We start from the raw sequence: 13,872 nt of genomic DNA, 5'->3' as shown, positions 1-13,872 counted from the left end.
ACAACCAGATGATTCAAAAAAACATGTCGGGATGGTTTCACGTGATAATTTCTCATGTCCATCCCTACTTTGTTTACATAATTTTGACATACCTACCATCTCTACATCCTGTTACATTAAAAGAACAAAAACTATATTACTTGTAAGTACTGTATAGGTATCATGGGAGGGGGGTAACCAGAGGTGTAGTGCACACGTTAGTTTAGGGGGTGCAGGGGAGAGGAGGGGGGGGCAGGGGGTTGAGTGATGATTGTGTGTTTTGAAATGTCCAAACTTGTTACTTGGAAAGTCAAAGGAAAATGTTGGGGTAAAGGAGTGAGAGGCCATGGTATCTTGGTACATGTGTTTGAGCTCATGGTACAATGTATTATTGGTCGCTTGTTTTCGGTAAAAAATTCCACTTTGGGAGATGTGACAATAGGTTAAGGGTTACTCTGTTCCAGTACAGCTCCGTTGAATTGATTTTGTATCGTATAATTGTGCTGTATAATAGTTTGATTGCATACAGCATACCGTACCGTCCGATTGTGATACTTTTATGGTATGAGGGTCAGTAAGAAAGAAATGTCTCTTGTTTTTCAGTTTGTGACCAGAGCGTCGGAGGAAAGCTACAACACAACATCGCAATGAAGGGTTTGTATCTCCTGCCCATTTAAACTTGAGCAGGACTGTGACTGGTCACGTGACAACATCGCACCACACTTTCAAAATGGCTGCCCCGCTACATGTGCGGACGAAGTAGAGAACAGTTGTTGAATTTCTTGTTGTGGAAGAAGTGGATATCCATATAGGCATTTAAGGAATGTGTACGGTCACTCTGCCGTTGCTTGGAGCACCGTTAGACATTGGACAAAGCATTTCAAGGGTGGGGAAACCTATATCGACGACGAGCCTCAAAAATGGTCAGCCTGAAACCGCAGTGACACCGGAAAACAAGTCGGGTTGATGCATTCATGAAACGGGACCATTGCGTCACAACACACGAGTTGTGTGAAGCGATGGGTGTTGGCCACACATGTTCATAATCCCTGTAATTACCCGCGCCGGAGGAGAGGGGGGTTGCATTTGGGTCCGTTTGTTTGTTTGTGTCCTTGTCCGCACAGAACTCGAGTATGTGTATTAATTACATTCGACCCTTTAGAATCCAAAGACCCTTTAAGATCCCTTGGACTATTTACAACTCCAACACCCTTAAACTCTTAAGACCCCTAAAACCCTTCAGGACCATAACACCCTTTAAGACTCCTCAGACTCATGAGACCTCTAAGGCCCTTTAAGACTCCTTAGAACTCAAAGACACTTAAGACTTTGTCGACCCTATAAACCCCTAAGACCCTTCGACCCCGTTACACCCTTTAAGACCCTTCAGACTCATTAGACCTCGAAGGCCCTTTGAGACCACTTAGAACCCGAAGACACTTAAGACCCTATATAACCTGTTAAACCCTATAAACCCCTAAGATCCTTCGACCCTTTAGACCCCGTTACACCCTTTAAGACCCCCTGAGAACCCGTTAAACCTTATAAACCCCTTCGACCCTGGAGACCCCATTACACCGTTTAGAACGTTAGACTACTAAGACCCTTTATATCCTCTTAGACCCTATAGAACCCCAAAGACCCTTCGACTCGTTTTCACTACTTAGACCTTCACACCTTTCAGACCTTTTAATACCCTGTAGACTCCTTCAGACAATTCCGACCCTTTAGGCCTTTATTTACAAGCTTTAGACTCCTTCGACCTTTTAAAACACTTTAGACCATTTTATCCCTTTTAGACCCTTCAACCTCTACACCTTTTAGACCTTCAGACCATTTGACCTTTACACACTTAAAACTAGACCATTTAGACCTTTCATTTAATACATCCTTCCATTTATTTGCCACACAGCATACACCACACAAAACAAGTCCTAGCGAGGGTCTGCAATCTCTGATTTCTTTTTCTTGTTTTCATTGTAATTATAATTATATTTCGTGACAAATAAAATAAGAGATATTACTTTCATACCGACCCTCATATAATCTTAACTGAATAGCACAATGCATGATTGTGTGATCCCTGTGGACTGTTACGCCGTGGAGTGACATTGAGGATAAACTCTTAATGTCTCTGAAATGCTCCAATGGCTCAGCATCTCAAACAGCTTCTACCAGTCTATTCTCACACCGGCCTTCTCATGGTGTGGGGTAGTCCAGGTGCCTTAAAACCAGTTGCTTCAGGCAGATAGGGCTCATTAGCTTCAGTTGGCAGCTCCTCTCGGAGAAGGAAACTCTGAATCCAAATCCGTCGCTGCCTTGTGGTTCATGTTTTGAAACCAAAAGCTAGAGATGTAAATGGGTAAAGGCAGCAATCCTTTTTAAAGGAGGTGGCCTCTGCAGTCGTTAACCAGTGGGCCACCTTTGGGCAAGGTGCATTACCTCATTTTAGCCTCCCGATCAGGTTAACAGTGAAGTCATGGCAGCAGGTGGTGGATGGCCATGCAGGCAGTTGGCACATATTGCTAGTAATAGCTGCATGGCCTTGATGCGAGGCAGAGGATTTTCTTATGGAGAACAATGGTGAGGATCACCCCGTCAAGTATAGACACTGCCCAGAAGAAGGCAATAACCAAGCACTTCCGTACATGCAAAGAAAACAATCGTGATCAGAAATTGAAGAGATGAAGATATTGTGCTGGTTGATGAGCCCCACTTCCACCCCCAAATTTAAAAAGAACCCAAATGGCTACTGGGGAAGAGCAAAATGTTTTGATGAGACCTGGCCTGTTATGATGGGACTGGTTCGAACCTGCAAGGAAATCCAGTCGCTGAGGTCACCAGAACTGAAAGACAAATTTTGAGATTCTTATACGTTCACAAAATTGGAACATGGAGTGTAAAGTTAACGAATCAAGGAAAGTTAGGTATAATAAAAAGAGAGATGGAGAGGACAAGAACTGAAATTTTGGAGGTAAGTGAACTAAGATGAACTGGTTTGGGGCAATTTCAATCCGACAATTCCAAAGTGTTCTTTTCTGGTCACGAAACCCATAAAACAAAATGGAGTGCAAGTGATTTGCAATAAGAAGATGGCAGAGTCTTTACTGGGATATAACCCAGTCAATGATCGGCTATTATCAATGAGGTTGAAAGGACATCTCGTAAACACCACCGTGATTCAGATATATGTTCCAACTTCTGCGGCAGATTAAGAAAATGTGGACGAGTTTTATGGAAAGACTCAAGAACTGGTAGTACAGGTGCCTAAAGGAGATATTTCAATTATTATGGGAGACTGAAATGCAAAAATTGGAGAAGCAGGAGCACCAGGGATTGCAGGAAAGAACGCACTTGGTATCCAAAATGAGCCAGGGGAGTGAATGCTGGAGTTATTTGTGGAGAATGACTTCGTAATTGCAAACATATGGTTCAAACAACCCAAGCAGACATTACAAACAAACAACCAGCCAACCCAGACAAGCAGACAAACAACCCAAGGACTTCACCTGATGGGAAATGTAGAAACCAGATCGACTACATTCCAATCAATAGAAGATGGAGAAGTGCTGTGCAATCTGCCAACATACTGCCAGGTACAGACTGTGGGACAGATCATGAACTCCTTGCGGCAAAACGATGAATCAAACCGAGAAATGTGAAAAAAAAAAATATCAAAACACTTCGGCCAGATATGACCTAGAAAAAACATCGTCTTGCAGAGCTGGATTTGGTTGACAAGATGCCGGACGAATTGTGACGAGAGAGATTGAAGACCTTGTAAAGGAAGAATCCCAAAAACAACATCGCAAAAGCAATCAGAAAGAAGATGACTAAATGGCTGTCGGAAGGGGCAATAAATATTGCAGACGGAAGAAGGGAGATAAAAACCAAAGGTGCATCAAGAGGGGACATTAATCTGCGAAATGCCGACTTCCAACGACAAGCTAGGAAAGACCAAGAGAAATATTGCAAATGGGGCATGCGTAGAGATGCTTCAGAGAGGTGTGCATGAAAAAAATATCAGCGAGATCACAGGAAAGTTTCGGTCTAGGATTGGGGTCTTTAAGAGCAGAACAGGAAAAGTTTCAACAGAAGAAACACACGTGAAAGGAAGATGGAAGGACGATTTATACTCTACACAAACGAGATAGCAATATGATGACGACCTTCGAAGAAAGAAAACATGAGGAAGAACCAACAGTGATTGCAAACATATGGTGAGGTACGTAGAGCCCTGGAAGAGCTGGTAAATGGAAAAGCACCGGGTACCGATGAAATTGCAATGGAACTCTTTGAGGTAGTTGGGGAGGAGGTAATCAACATTTTAACAGCTGTCTGTACACACATCTGGAGCAGGCTTGTATGGTCCAAAAGCTGGAAGCAGTCGGTCTACACACCGTACCATTACCCAAGAAAGTGATCCAAGAGAATGTTCAAATAACCGAACCAAGGGATCATGGAAAAAGCAAGGGAATACCAAAGGAAGGTGTGTGCCTGTTTTATTGATTACCAGCAAATCTTTTGATTGGGTTCATCATGTATTGATGTCGTTTATGTCGAGAGAGATGGGGATTTTTTTCAATATTATTGGAATCTCCCGCGATGAAGCTGATTCTATGGGTCTTTCATAAAATCACTTCACCGTCATCGATAGGTCAGTGGTTTCTCTGTGTTCTACCACCACCTTTCTGGTCTTGCACCCTCTGCTCTCTCCGTACTTTGCACACCACCCCTCTCCCCAAGTTTCTGCAGGGCACACATGGTCCACAATCAACTTCCTTCTGATGAAACTACTGAAATCCAGGATCGCTGCTCACCTCCACTTATCTGTTCCTCTTTTCTTGTTTTCCTGCTTGCGCAACCAATTTCCACATCCTCTTAAATCTCATTCTTCCCTTCAGGTCTTCAAGATACCTGTTCACCACCATCACAGATCATCCCCCGATCTAAAACCATGATATTTTCTAACCCTCGTTAACCCCTCCTGGCAGTGGCTTGGGACCCAAGAGGTCCTGAGTTCAAGCCCCGTTGGGACACTGAATTAATATATGTATGTATATGTATATATATATATATATATATATATATATATATATATATATATATATATATATATAATGTGTATATATATATATATATATATATATGTATCTATATATATATATATATATATATATATATATATATATAAATATATATAAACCAAGTCGAAAACACCAGGGGGTTGACTCAGCCTGCCATCCTTCCGAGGGTCGGCGAAATGAGCACCAGTTGTACTGGGCCCGGTGTATGCCCCGGTTAGAATAGGTGTACCATATCCCTGTGTGTCGTAAGAGGCGACCAGGGTTGCGTCAGGAAGGGCATCCGGCGTAAAAACCTATGCCAAATCATTATGCGGACAACAAAACGAATTTCCATACCGGATCGGTCGAGGCCCGGGTTACCAACGACCGCCACCGGTACCGGTGGCCAGCAGGGTACCAGTGGAAATTGTGCTACTGCTGGGCGAAGGAGGAGAAGGAGACGGGGAAGGCGAGTCCGGAGGCAGTGGGAGAGGGGGAAGGGTAGAAGTGTGGAGGTGAGAGTTGGAACTCTGAATGTTGGGACGATGACTGGCAAAGGGCGAGAGTTGGCTGATATGATGGAGAGAAGAAAGGTGGACATACTGTGTGTACAAGAGACCAAGTGGATGGGGAGTAAGGCGAGGAGCATTGGAGGTGGTTTCAAACTGTTCTACCATGGTGTGGATGGGAGGAGAAATGGTGTCGGGATAATCCTGAAGGAAGATCATGTCAAGAGGGTATTGGAGGTGAGGAGGGTGTCTGACAGAGTGATGAGTGTGAAGTTGGAAATTGAAGGGGTGATGATGAATGTCATCAGTGCATATGCCCCACATATGGGGTGTGAGATGGAATATAAAGAAGATTTCTGGAGTGAGTTAGATGAAGTGGTGGAGAGTGTATCCAAGGATGAAAGAGTGGTGATTGGAGCAGATTTCAATGGACATGTTGGGGAAGGGAATAAAGAGGATGAGGAGGTGATGGGGAGGTACGGTCTCAACAAGAGAAATGTGGAAGGGCAAATGGTGGTAGAGTTTGCAAAAAGAATGGAAATGGCAGTGGTAAACACGTATTTCAAGAAGAAGGAGGAACACAGGGTGATGTACAAGAGTGGAGGAAAGTGCACACAGGTGGATTACATCTTAAGTAGGAGATGCAACCTGAAAGAGATTAGTGACTGTAAGGTTGTGGCAGGGGAGAGTGTAGCTCGACAGCATCGATTGGTGGTCTGTAGGATGACTTTAGAGGTGAGGTTGAGGAAGAGAGTGAGGGCTGAACCAAGGACCAGATGGTGGAAGCTGAAGGAGGAAGACTGTTGCGTGAAATTTAGGGAGGAGGTGAGACAGGCGTTGGATGGTGGTAAAGATGGGTGGGATGATTGGGCAACGACAGCAGAAGTTGTGAGGGAGATAGCAAGGAAGGTACTTGGTGTGACATCTGGACAGAGGAAGGAAGATAAGGAGACTTGGTGGTGGAATGAGGAAGTACAGGAAAGTATAAGGAAGAAGGGGTTGGCGAAAAAGAAGTGGGATAGTCAGAGAGATGAAGAAAGTCGGCAGGAGTACAAGGAGTGGCGTCGAAAAGCAAAAAGAGAGGTGGCTAAGGCCAAGGAAAAGGCATATGACGAGCTGTATGAGAAGTTGGATACAAAAGAAGGGGAAAAGGATTTGTACCGATTGGCAAGGCAGAGGGACCGAGCTGGGAAGGATGTGCTGCAAGTTCGGGTGATAAAGGACGCAAATGGGAATGTGCTGACAAGCGAGGAGAGTGTGTTGAGAAGGTGGATGGAGTACTTTGAGGAGCTGATGAATGAAGAAAATGAGAGAGAGAGAAGGTTGGAAGAGGTGGAGATAGTGAATCTGGAAGTGGGGTGGATCAGTAAGGATGAAGTGAGGACTGCTATGAAGAAGATGAAAAGTGGAAAGGCGGTTGGCCCAGATGGAATACCAGTGGAGGCATGGAAGTGCTTAGGAGAGATGGCAGTGGGGTTGTTAACCAGATTGTTTAATAAAGTCTTGGAAAGTGAGAGGATGCCGGAGGAGTGGAGATTAAGTGTACTGATTCCGATTTTCAAGAATAAGGGTGATGTGCAGAGCTGTGGAAATTACAGAGGGATAAAGTTGTTAAGCCACACCATGAAGTTGTGGGAAAGAGTAGTGGAAGCTCGGTTGAGAGGAGAGGTGACGATCTGTGAGCAGCAATATGGGTTTATGCCAGGAAAGAGCACCACTGATGCGATGTTTGCTTTGAGAATGTTGATGGAGAAGTATAGGGAAGGCCAGAAAGAGTTACATTGTGTGTTTGTGGATTTAGAGAAAGCTTATGATAGGGTGCCAAGAGAGGAGTTGTGGCATTGTATGAGGAAGTCGGGAGTGGTGGAGAAATATGTGAGGATCGTGCAGGATATGTATGAGGACAGTGTGACAGCGGTGAGGTGTGCGGTAGGAATGACGGACCGGTTTAAGGTTAAAGTGGGATTGCACCAAGGATCGACTCTGAGCCCTTTCCTGTTTGCAATGGTGATGGACAGGTTGACGGACGAGATCAGACTGGAGTCTCCATGGACCATGATGTTCGCGGATGACATCATGATCTGTAGGGAGAGTAGGGAGCAGGCTGAATCGAGCCTTGAGAGGTGGAGGTACGCACTGGAGAGAAGGGGAATGCTAGTCAGTAGGAGAAAGACGGAGTACATGTGCGTAAATGAGAGGGAGGGTGGTGGTATGGTGCGGTTGCAAGGAGTTGAGGTGGGGAAGGTGGATTGGTTTAAATACTTGGGATCAACTGTCCAAAGTAACGGAGAGTGTGGGAGAGAAGTGAAAAAGAGAGTGCAGGCAGGATGGAGTGGGTGGAGAAGAGTTGCAGGAGTGATTTGTGACAGAAGGGTAGCTGCAAGAGTGAAGGGGAAAGTATACAAGACGGTAGTGAGACCAGCTATGTTGTATGGTTTGGAGGCGGTGGCGCTAACAAAAAGACAGGAAGAGGAGCTGGAGGTGGCAGAGTTAAAGATGCTGCGATTCTCGTTGGGAGTGACGAGGATGGATAGGATAAGAAATGAGTGTATTAGAGGGACAGCGCAGGTAGGACGGTTTGGAGACAAAGTGAGAGAGGCGAGATTGCGATGGTTTGGACATGTGCACAGGAGGGAAACGGAGTATATCGGGAGAAGGATGCTGAAGATGGAGCCGCCAGGCAGGAGGAGAAGAGGAAGGCCAAAGAAGAGGTTCATGGATGCGGTAAGGGCGGACATGCGGGTGGTTGGAGTGTCAATGGAAGATGTGGAGGATAGAGCAAAATGGAGACAGTTGGTCCGCTGTGGCGACCCCTAGCGGGAGCAAGCCGAAAGAGGAAGAAGAAGAAGAAGTTAACCCCTCCTCCCCCACCCCACTCCCTCCTCTTTCCAAAATTTCCACTTTTCCCTCCTCAGAGTTTCCTTCTGTATCAATCTTATCCACCCCATGCAACGTCTCCTGCCTCCCATTCCTCCGCACACCCATTGTTTGTCCAAATCTGCCTCTATGTTGTCCTTCAACTCTGCTGTTGGTTTCTCCCCTCTCGTTACTGTTCCTTTTGTCCTATTGTGTCCTGATCAGGTCAGTGTATTAATACTAGCTCTTCCACGAGCCTCGACTATGCATACAAAAAAAAAAAGTCAAAGCATCTCATGTGTCTGATAAGACGTCTGTACAATAACCAAGAAGATAGAGTAAGAACAGCGTATGGAGAGACAGAATGGTTTGGAATTGGAGGAGTTAGACAGGGGGTTCATCCTCTCCCATTACTTGTTCAATCTGTATGGTGACTACATCATGAGGAAGTTGATCTTGGATGACGTAGAGGATGGAGTCAGGATTGGAGGAAGATGTATCACCAATCTAAGGTGTGCTGATGATATCACTCTGTTGGCAGAAAGTAAAGAGGACTTGATGAAACTGCTGCAGACAATGAAGAAGGTGAAAAGGCTGGTCTTCATTTAAACCTAAAAAAAAATACTGAAACCTTGTCAACTGAGAAGGTCGACGTGTTCAGATTGGGAGACGATCGATCACGTGGAGAGTTTCATCTTCCTGGTTATAGGATTGAAGTGAGTGGAGAATGTGGAGGACAAATTAATTGACGGTTAGCATTGGAGAGCATGCTCTCCTTGTTCCTTACCCACCCTTCTGCCACTTTACTTTCATTTACAGCCACCTCACTTGTTCAAACACCAGCTCAACAAAATGATCATTCATGACTGTAATCACATAATTGAGATGTATATTATCGTCTATCTTCCCACATCATCCATCATGCTGCCTGTTTTGTCTACTGATTGACATATATAGTCTGTCGTGTCCTGTAAAACCAAAACTCACATTTGATGTGTAATACCCCCCCCCCCCCAATCTCCAACCCGCACCGCCAAACCATCCAAGCACTTTGTTTTGTTCGCTGTCAGTAGGAAGTCTTTCCCAGGATATCAAGCAGTCTTCACTGGGGTATTGATTCAATAAACATGTCATCATTTCGTGACATTAATTGGAGGGTTTGTCCAAACATCCTTCAAAAGGGATCTGGTGTCATGTGTTCGTCATCACAAAGGCCTTTTCATGATTTTTCATCTGTGTGTATGAACTTCTAAGAATTAATCCCTTAAATAAATAAATTATTATGTCTGTTCAAACTCATTGCTTTTCTGCAGGAGAGTAGAGACATGTCACGTGATTCTCTTGCTAAGTCCCCATCTCATTATACAGTACTGTGTGTGTATAACATATATATATATATATATATATATATATATATATATATATATATATATATATATATATATATATATATACACACTACATGGCCAAAAGAATGTGGACACCTGCTGCTAGTCCAAAATCTCATTCCAAAATCATGGGAATTAATATGGAGTTGGTCCCCCCCTCCCCCCCCTTTTGCTGCTACAATAGCCTCCACTCTTCTGGGAAGGCTTTCCACTGGGTGTTGGAACATTGCTGTGGGGATTTGCTTCCATTCAGGCACAAGAACATTCGTGAGGTCATACACTGATATGGGGCAATTAGGTCTGGCTCGCAATTGACGTTCCAATTCATCCCAAAGGTGTTCGATGGGGTTGAGGTCAGGGTTCTGTGCAGGCCAGTCAAGTTCTTCCACGCCGATCTCAACAAACCATTTCTGTATGGACCTCACTTTGTGCATGGGGGCATTGGCATACTGAAACAGGAAAAGGCCTTCCTCAAACTGTTGCCACAAAGTTGGAAGCACAGAATCGTCTAGAATATCATTTTATGCTGTGGCATTAAGATTTCCCTTCACTCGAACTTAGGGGCCTAGCCCGAACCATGAAAAAACAGCCCCAAACCATTGTTCATCCTCCACCAAACTTTACAGTTGGCACTTTACAGTTGCATTTAGGCAGGTAGTGTTCTCCGGGCATCCGCCAAACCCAGATTAATCCATCGGACTGCCAGATGGTGAAGCGTGATTCATCACTCCAGAGAACGCGTTTCCACTGCTCCAGAGTCCAATGGCGGTGAGCTTTGCACCACTCCAGCCGACGCTTGGCATTGCTCATGGTGAGCTTAGGCTTGTATGAGGCTGCTCGACCATGGAAACCCATTTTATGAAGCTCTCGATGAACAGTGCTTGTGCTGATGTTGTTTCCAGAGGCAGTTTGGAACTCGGTAGTGAGTGTTGCAACCGACAACAGACGATTTTTCCATGCTACGTGCTTCAGCACTCGGCGGTCCCATTCTGTGAGCTTGTGTGGCCTACCACTCTGTGGCTGAGCTGTTGTTGCTCCTAGACACTTCCACTTCACAATAACAGCACTTACAGTTGTCCGGGGAAGCTCTAGCAGGGCAGATATTTGATGAACTGATGTATTGGAAAGGTGACATCCTATGACGGTGCCACGTTGAAAGTCACTGCGCTCTTCAGTGCGGCCCATTCTTTTTCCAGTGTTTGTCTATGGAGATTGTATGGCTGTGTGCTTGATTTTATACACCTGTCAGCAATGCGTGTGTCTGAAATAGCTGAATCCACTAATTAGAAGGCGTGTCCGCATACTTTTGGCCATGTAGTGTATATTAGTGTTTGTGTGGTTGTATGTTATTCTTTCATGGCTGAACCGTAGCACCTCGAGGCCCCAATTTTTGGATGCTGGAACTTCAGAATCTGGGCAAGGTTTTAAGCTGTTACACATTGGCCTTGACGTCCATTTTGAGGTCACCAACGGCTGCTATAAGGTGTATATTGGGATGTGGGGTCAGGCAGTGCTGCCGTCAGCCCGTAGGCAAAAGGTAACCACCATGAGGCCAATAACTTCATAGCTTTTCAATGTCCAACACATCCCGAAACCACCGCCAGGAAAAGCTCAACCATCCAGGCAGTACCAGGTATGGCTTCCGGGCAGTACCGTGTGCCCCTGCTAGTATATGATATCTAAAGCTGCGAGTTTGTTGCTTGTTAAGGAAATATTAATTTGATTCCATGACATACCTGATCATATATAGTAGTTAAGTGTTCAAGTTCAGAATGTTTATGGTGCATTACAGGAAGTCGAGCATCTCCCATATTGTAAAGTAGGCCACTATGTGCCCGTGCGATGATTAAATAGTGATTTATACTGTATACTATCCCAATGGAGGTTCTCTGGATAGTGAACCTATCTTGGCCTTTGTTTCAGTATAATCCCATGAGTCCTCAGGAAAGTAGGATCATTAGCAATTAATAAACAAACAAGCAAACAAACCAACCAATAAGCATTTTTACTGCACAAGAGCATCCATCACAAAACCAAGGAGAAAATCGAATGTGAATTGTGTCAAATCGACAGAAATTGGACATTTAATTGGAAATGCAATGAAGCAGAGTAGTGCTCCGAGTGCCGTGTAAATGAATACGAGAAGAGATCCGTTGGTGAATTTCTTCCCCCACCTCCATTGCTGTGCTTTTTACATTTCCAGTTCCCCTTAAGCACGAGAGAACGTCTCATCCCGTTTTAGCACGTTTCAGCGAATGTTGCCATGGTCCGTGACCTGTTTTGTACTTCGTGCTTGGGATGTTTGGCCGTTCCAGGCGTAGGAAGATGCGGATCTGGTTCTTATCTCCGCCACCGAAGGTGGGCAGAGGTTGTGTTTTCAGCCCTGTCTGTCTGTGAGCAGGATATCTCGGAGTTATGGACAGATTCAGATGAAGCTTGGTGGACAGGTTGGGCGTGTGACGCCGCCGAATTGATTCGATTTTGGTGAAGATCCGAATCCAGATCCGAGAATTTGTTTTTCTCCTCTTGGTTTTCCATGCGAATGGCACAGTGATAGTTCGATGTTTGCTCTCCTCCACTGTCAGAATGGATGGCACAGAAGCAGGGCCCAAGTGTAGAACATGTCCTGGGGGTACTCCTCCCTGAGAGCTGAGGGGTATGCAGACAGGAATGGGCAGGTAACGGTGCCTGAGATATATTGAGTCAATCATTGAATACGTCCTCCATCACCAAGCCAAGAATATATATGTATGTGCATATTCCTCGAAGCTTATGCTGCTTGTTAAAGTTCCTCTAATGAACAAAATTAATTATCGCATCTCTGCAATCTGATGCCCCCCGACTCAACTCCCCCCTTCCCCCCTTTCCCACTCCCTTGAATCTACCAAGCTGTATTTAAACCAGAGAGCATTACTGAGGACCGCACCATTACCCACCCCACGACCCACACACAAAAGCTGAAAAACATTGCTTATCCTCATGGGATGGTAATGAATAGTTGGTACTTAAACAAGTTATTATTAAGTAGATTATTGTCAATTTAATTTTATCTAATGCTATTCAAACCTCTTGGAAATGCTCCCTCATCATGGTGAAGCAATAAAATAAAATACATTGAATCAACAGCTAATGTGATATGCGATGGAAAAGAAAACATCCAATTTTCTGAGTTTTAGGAACTGTCATTCAGTTCACGCTGTCCAACCGTCCATCCATGGTTCAAGTCCAAGGTGCTCTGAAACCCCAGCACGGATCCACATCTAAAAACCCTTATGTTTCTCGTGGGAACAAAAGCAAAATTACTTGAAGAAAGTTCTCTTGATTTTCTTGCAGTAATAAAAAAAAAACCAGAGGCCTCATTATCCTAAACTCCCTGATGGAGCAGTGATTAAAGAGACGCTTCATTTCACGATGCACGCTCGGCTGGGAGCATTCGCTTTGACGGAGCACCTTGGAAAGTTGTTTCCTCAACACATCTCAGAGCTTGAATCGGACAACATGGTGAATTTGTTGATGTGCAAGGCTTTCTGCACTCAGGACGTGGAAAACTGGCTGGTTCCATTGAACTCGATTGTTTTTTGTAGCTCACATGTTTTTTTGTCTGAGCTGCTTGGATTCTTTGTTAATAACTAGTAAGTTGTCCGTATGCCCGCACGGGATTCTAAACGTGGTAGGGATGAAGATGGTAAAAATGCAAACGGCGTCTTCCGTTATCTAGCCGGCAAGCTGGGAGGAACATTTTGCATCTGTTGCCGCATCTGATGCAATTTCAATGGTCTAATGGCAGTGAGGTGCTCCATTTGTAACTGTTTGGTCGATATACCGGGTAGCTTCTTGATGCTTCGGGTCTGCAATAAAAACAAGCTCAAATGCTCTTAATGATGACGTCATAAAAACGAATATGACGTCATTGTGATGTATCAGGTTCGCGATAGATTATCTGTGCTAATGCCCGGCTTGATTCCCGCAAACAAAATTCAAACAGCTTGCCTAGTTTCGGAGATAATGGTATAGGAGATTTCCATTAGCGGCGATATTATGACGTCAACTTTTTTTCTGGGAAGAATTTCCAAA

Source organism: Eptatretus burgeri, chromosome 13 (genome assembly GCF_056783735.1).
Source record: "Eptatretus burgeri isolate ZD-2024b chromosome 13, Ebu_testis_v1, whole genome shotgun sequence".
NCBI lineage: Eukaryota > Metazoa > Chordata > Myxini > Myxiniformes > Myxinidae > Eptatretus > Eptatretus burgeri.
The sequence above is the reverse complement of the archived record's forward strand: the minus strand, read 5'-3'. Positions refer to the sequence as shown.